We start from the raw sequence: 6,000 nt of genomic DNA on the forward strand, positions 1-6,000 counted from the left end.
CAGCCGTCCCCACGCCCTTCTGGGACACCCCGGGAGCTCAGGACCCAGACCCAGAAAGCCTCCCGGTCTGTTGTGGGTTACACCGCGTCCCCCAGGAAGCAATGGTCAAGCCTACCCGGGTACCTGTGAAATGGGGCCTTTGCAGATGCAACTGAGCTAAGACGAGGTTATGCCGGCTTAGGGTGGACCTAAGTCCAACTGGACTGTGTCCTTGTAGAGGGAAAGGCCGTGTGACAACAGAGGCGGGGATGGCAGTGAGAAGAGCCTAGCCCCACAGAAGCGATCGCGGCCCTGCGACACCTGGGTTCGGGGCTTCCGGCCTCCAGGCTGGGAAAGAACACATTTGCCCTGGTTTGTGGTGCTTTCCTGGCGGGAGTGATCCGGCAGAAAGTGTGATGCCCAAGGCGGACATTGAACAGGTTCCCAAGCAGTCATTTGCCACGGTAGGTATGTCGCCACGGATGAACGCCGAGACCTGTGGGGAGCAGACACGGCCCGCGAAGGCTGTGGGCCAGGACCTCGGTTCCTGTAAGGAACCTGTGGGGGGGACGGTCCCTGAGGCTCAGAGGGGGCGGGGCCTCCCGGAGTCCCCGTCCTTCCAGCCGTCACCAGGGGTAGCGTGGCATCGGAGGCCCACGCCTCTCCTGGAGTAGGCATCATCCCCTGCACCTGTGCGCAAGGTGCTGACCCCTCAGGGGCATGAGACGGGGCCTCCGTGTCCCTCAGGGCCGGGTCAGAAGAGGTAGTCTTTAATTTCAGGAGGTATTTGGGTCAGATAACGAGGCCTGTTAAGCCCTGGAATGCCTTATCTGGAGCGCTGTCGTGAAAAAAAGGCCGGCTCTGGGTGAACCCGCCAGAGGAGGTGGGGCTCTTGTCACCCCCACCCCTGCGCCCCACCACGGCCACAATCCCACGCACCTCCAGCCTCTGCGTCTGAGGTCATGGCTCAGCAGCGGGCGGCTTCAGCCCCGGGCAGCGGGGTACATGGCAAGGGGGGCCCAGCTCCCGATCCAGATCCGACCCTAACCCTGCACTCACGTGCTGGCAGCTTTGGGAGGCCCTTGGGCTGCGTCCTCGTCTGCAAACAGACAGCAGGCCACCCCTCATCGCTGCGTCACCGAGGCCGGCGTCCCCCGTCCCTCCTTAAGAAGGCTAAGTACGCGAGTGACCGTGAGGTGACCTTGGACATGGAAAGGGCTGTGCAATGTCAGCTCCAGTCACTGTCTGTGGGGGGGGGGACCCGCGGGCCAAACGGACTCCTTCCCCCAGGTCACCTGGGGACAGAGCGGCAGGCAGCAAGGGCCTAGCCGTGCTGGACCCAGAGGGGAGCTGGCCGGTCCCCACGAGGGGTACAGGCAGGGAACGCTCATCCCGGGCAGGGCCAGGGGGCCGGGCAGCAGCTGGTCAGGGTGGAGGCAACCGGTGACAGTGCGGCCGCCAGGACAGGGTCAGTCGTGAGCACCCAGACGACACAGACAGGGAACCAGGGTCGGGGCTCAGGTGGCCGGCCTCAGGGAGGTCCGCCAGGAGTGGCAGGGCTGGCCCCGGGCCCAGACACTGCTGCCCCTAGAAGGGAAACGGCCAGGGCTGTCGTGGGGTGGGGGTGGGGGAGCCCCGAGCAGATCGTCACAACCTGAACAGTAACAGGCATAGAGCTGAGCGCCAGGCCCCGGGTCTGGGGTCCAAGCCGGCCTGAGGTGGGAGGCCAAGGTCAGGATTCACAACGGGGCCGGGCCTGGGGGGCTAATGCTTGTGAGGACAGCGAGGACAGCGGGGCCATCGGGTCAGGGGTGGGCCAACGAGGAGACAAATAAAATACTGGTCCAACTGGCCCCAGCTCAAATACTGAGTTTGTCTGTGCTTTCCCGCCCCCATCCCGGCCCCATCCCTCCTCCCCCTGGGTTGTTGGCCCCTTTATACTTTATATGGGGGAGGGGGGTTCTTTTTTTTTTTAACTTTTTAATAAATATTTATTTTTGAGAAAGAGAGACAGAGTGTGAGTGGGGAGGGGCAGAGCGAGAGGGAGACACAGAATCCAAAGCAGGCTCCAGGCTCTGAGCTGTCAGCACAGAGCCCGATGTGGGGCTCGAACCCCTGAAACCGCGAGACCATGACCTGAGCCGAAGTCGGATGCTTAACCGACAGAGCCACCCAGGTGCCCCGCGTGAGTATTCTTTAAAGATATCTACCCTGATAGACGGTGGGGACCACCATGGGAGGGATCGTGGCCAGGACTGCCTCTTCCTGGTACCCAGACCCTTGTCTAGCATACAGTAGGTACTCAATAAACGCTTGTCAGCTGAATGGCCTTGGGTCAGCCGTCAGGCACATTAGGGGGGTCACCAAAAGGGAGGTGGCCTTCCCTACCCTATGTTCCAGGAGCAACTTAGGCTAGATACACAGACAGCCTATGCTTCCCGGGACAAACACAACCGCTCTGGCATGCGGGCCATCAGGAAAATGCTTTGCTCTGGTGGTTAGGGCTCAGGCCCCTTCGCCCTCGCCTCATCCTGGGAGATCACAGAGTGGAAAGTTCCTTTCTCGGCAGTTTTCCGCACCTGCTTCCTGGCGAGGGAATCCAAGAGTAAGGGGAAGTCACTCCCAGGTGAGAGAGACTGATGCTCAGAGGTGCACCGGTCTTAGAAATCTACTGAAATCTAATATTGTTAGGTATCTCAGGTTCTTCCAGGGGCGGCCGCTCCCTCCACGCTACCTTGTGCGTCTTTCTACCACTGTACAATCACTGACCAAGGACAGACGGAGTGCCGCACCCCAGGACAGGGTGAAGTCTGCACCCCAGACTTCATCATCCTGGCCGCTCTGGTTTTCCAAGCGATCGGACGGGCCATCCTGGGGAGAACCTGACTCAGGGCCGGCCCCGCAAGGCGGTTCTTTCTGGCAAGCAAGACTATCCGCTGGAAAGCCGCGGGCGGGCATTTAAACCAACAGCAACAACATCATAACAGTGTGGAACCTTCCACTGGAGACTCAGGCCCGAGGCGGGGGGATGCCTTCCAACGGGCAGGAGAGTAAGGTGGCCACAGTCACCCTGAAGGTTTGGTGACGGCTTCTTAAAACCGGGTACTTCCTTCCTGATGACCAAGCCCTCTTCTATTTTCCGAAGGCTACGGGGTTTTTGGAAGCGGGGTTGGGAGAAACGGTCTCTCGGCAAACCTCAAACATGCACGAAGCAAGTCCACTGGCGCTCCGTGACTTTGCTGAGGCTTTTCGGGGGGAAGGGAGGGCCTGGGGTTGCAAGCCCAGCATTGGCAGAGCAAATAACTGAGTGTTTACCAAGCAGCGTTCCGTGGTTTGGGGCTTGTATAAATAAAAGATAGACCGATGAGAAAGTCCAAACGGAAAGACCGGCTTGGAATGCCTCCCTTGGCGGGGGTGGGGGCGGGCCGTGGCCGACATTTTTCCATCCCAGAAGGAAAAAGATAGCACTGTGTTTCCAGCACCTCTGAGGCATGAGTCGCGGAGAAACGCTACACGCAGCGTGGGCCTCGTGTAAGTGTCTCGGCAGAGGGTTTGCACAGGTCGGGGCTGCCCTGACAAGGAAGGGATAACCCAGGATAGCAGATGCAGAGGGTTGACTAGTATCCCCCCACCCCCACCAAATACAGGTCCACTCAGAAGCGCAGAATGTGACTTTCTGGAAAGAGGGTCTTTGCAGATGTGATTAAGGTTAAGGCTCCAGAATGAGACCCTCGTGGATCAGGACGAGCCCTGAATCCAATGCCACACCCCCCACCAACACACAGAGATTGAACAGATGTGTCTACGAGCCAAAGACCACCAGTGCCAGCCCCCGACACCAGCAGCAGGAAGGGGCAGGGGCAGGAGACACACACACACACACACACACACACACACACACACCAGGACCTCAGAGAGAGACAGCCCTGCCCGGTCCTGGATTTCAGACTTCTGGCCTCTGGAACCACGAGACCATACATTTCTGTTGTTTCAGGCCGACAGATTTTATGGTGATTTCCTGCAGCAGCCACAGGACGCTGCAACAAATGGAAAGGAAAGGATCGCGCGGGGCTCAGGCAGGATCCTTGCCCGGGTCTGCTTACTCTGGGTCTGGAGACGTCTTCGCGTAGACACTTGGTTAAGTGCACGCCTGCGGGCAAACCACAACACTGGGAATCCCTCTCCTGCCGAGATCTGTTGGTTCCGGAAAGATCGTGCCTCCGGGTGTGAGAAACAACCAGTACAGATCGTTTCAGTGATTTGCCCCCAAGGTTTCCGAACTGAGAAGGATGGACGCTGACAATGGAGCAGAGGCTGGGGCAAGGTGGCGCCTGTCCCTCTGGCCTTGCGCTGCACGCCTCGGTCAGAGAAGGGCGGTGTGGCCTGGGGGGTAGGGCCATCCCAGGCGAGGCCCCGCCGTGCCACAGCGACACCACCACACGGGGCCTGCCGGTCCACCCGGCAACCGGGGGATTTGGCCACAGCCTCCCGCCCTTCCTTCCAGAGCTGAGACCCAGAGATGCACAATAATTTGAAATCCTCCTTCTCTCAGTGTTTATAGAGTAGCAATAAAATGGCCTTTGGATCCCTCGATTGATCCTCTTGGAAATGCCGTCTCTTGCACGGATGGAGGGGAAGAAGGAAGGGAAGGAGGGAGGAAGGGCCTCAGTGGGCCCAGCTCTGGCCTGGAGGCTGCAGACGTGTCATAGCCTCATGTGGAGTTTGGCGGAGAAGGTCGGCGGGCGGAACCGGAAGGAGACCTCCCACCACCTGCCCCTCCCCCCCCCCCCCCCCCCCAGGGAACCCTGGAGACAAGGGAGAGGCGAGGAGGGGCAAGGCCTTTGCAGGGCTGCATCTGGCCTCTCGACCCTCGGTTCCCCACACACAGAAATTCCCGAGTGACGGGGGCGCACCTGGGGGGCTCAGTCGGTTAAGCATGTGACTTCAGCTCAGGTCATGATCTCGTGGTTCATGAGTTCGAGCCCCCCATGGAGCTCTCTGTTGTCAGCACTGAGCCTGCTTTGGATCCTCTGTCCTCTTCTCTCTGCCTCTCTCTCTCTCTCAAAAATAAATAAACATTAAAAAAGAAAGGAAGGAAGGAAGTCCTAGTGATGGGACTTCCTGTCCGGTGGTATTCTGGGTGGTTTCACCTGTGCCTGTGGGCCACCCAGGGTGGTGCCGGGATGCCCAGGCAGGGCTGTGAGGCAGGAACTAGGGTTTCACTCGACCTTTCTTGGGGGTCCTCTCCCCTGATCCCCAACTCCCCAGCGTGCTCCTGCCTGCCCGGACGCACAACCCCCACTGCCCCTCACCACTCGCTCCCCCACCCCCACCCCCGACACCAGCAGCCCTGGCCACCTTCTGCTGCCTGCCACACGGTCCCCCCTCCACCCTGGATGCCCACTGCACTCTGGCTGGCACCAGCTAGAGTTCGGATCCTCCCTGCGGACCCACCGCTCATTAGCTGACAGCGATACAAATGGGTAAAAGCCGGTGGGATGTGGACGTGCTCGGGAGGGGTGGGCAGGGCAGGCCTGGAGCCCGCGTTTGGGAAGGGCTCCCCCAGGGAGGACGGAAGCAGGCGTGGTGGCCGATGCCAGGAGTCTGAAAGTCTGTCACGGGGAAGAAGCACAGATTTATGTGAGAGAAAGTCGAAAATTAGAACTAGGGATGCCGGCTAGAGGTTTTCCCCACGTCCTACCATGCTGGCCTCTGAGGTGGTGACCTCTGGGATGGCGACCTCCGAGGCGGCCTCCGAAACAGCCTGGCTCCGGTCCCCTCACCAGCCGGGTCACCTCAGCTGACTTCTTCCACACGCTGAGCTTCGCCTTCTTGTCCTTCTTGTCTTGCGGGAATGTTTGTTTTCATTACCACTCTCAAAGCACAGTTAGGAAGGTGGGACCACCTGTAAGGCCGCCCGTCGAAAAATCGAGTGGGTGACCCAAGCCAGGCTTACTTAATTTGCTAGTGTCTCCTAGTTACCTACAAAGCACCTGGGGCATTTTACTGGGAGGTAAAAAG

At 59.6% G+C, this 6,000-nt stretch overlaps 1 long non-coding RNA gene across 1 annotated transcript; it reads left to right on the forward strand.

Moving 5' to 3' along the window:
- The first annotated feature begins 2,013 nt into the window (after positions 1–2,013).
- On the forward strand, positions 2,014–5,076 carry LOC132684021 (uncharacterized). The gene is made up of 3 exons (XR_009612529.3): positions 2,014–2,164; positions 2,380–3,510; positions 3,974–5,076. It is a non-coding gene; the product is annotated as an uncharacterized LOC132684021 (long non-coding RNA).
- The last annotated feature ends 924 nt before the right edge of the window (positions 5,077–6,000 follow it).

Source organism: Panthera onca, chromosome C2 (genome assembly GCF_046562875.1).
Source record: "Panthera onca isolate mPanOnc1 chromosome C2, mPanOnc1 haplotype 2, whole genome shotgun sequence".
Lineage (NCBI taxonomy): Eukaryota > Metazoa > Chordata > Mammalia > Carnivora > Felidae > Panthera > Panthera onca.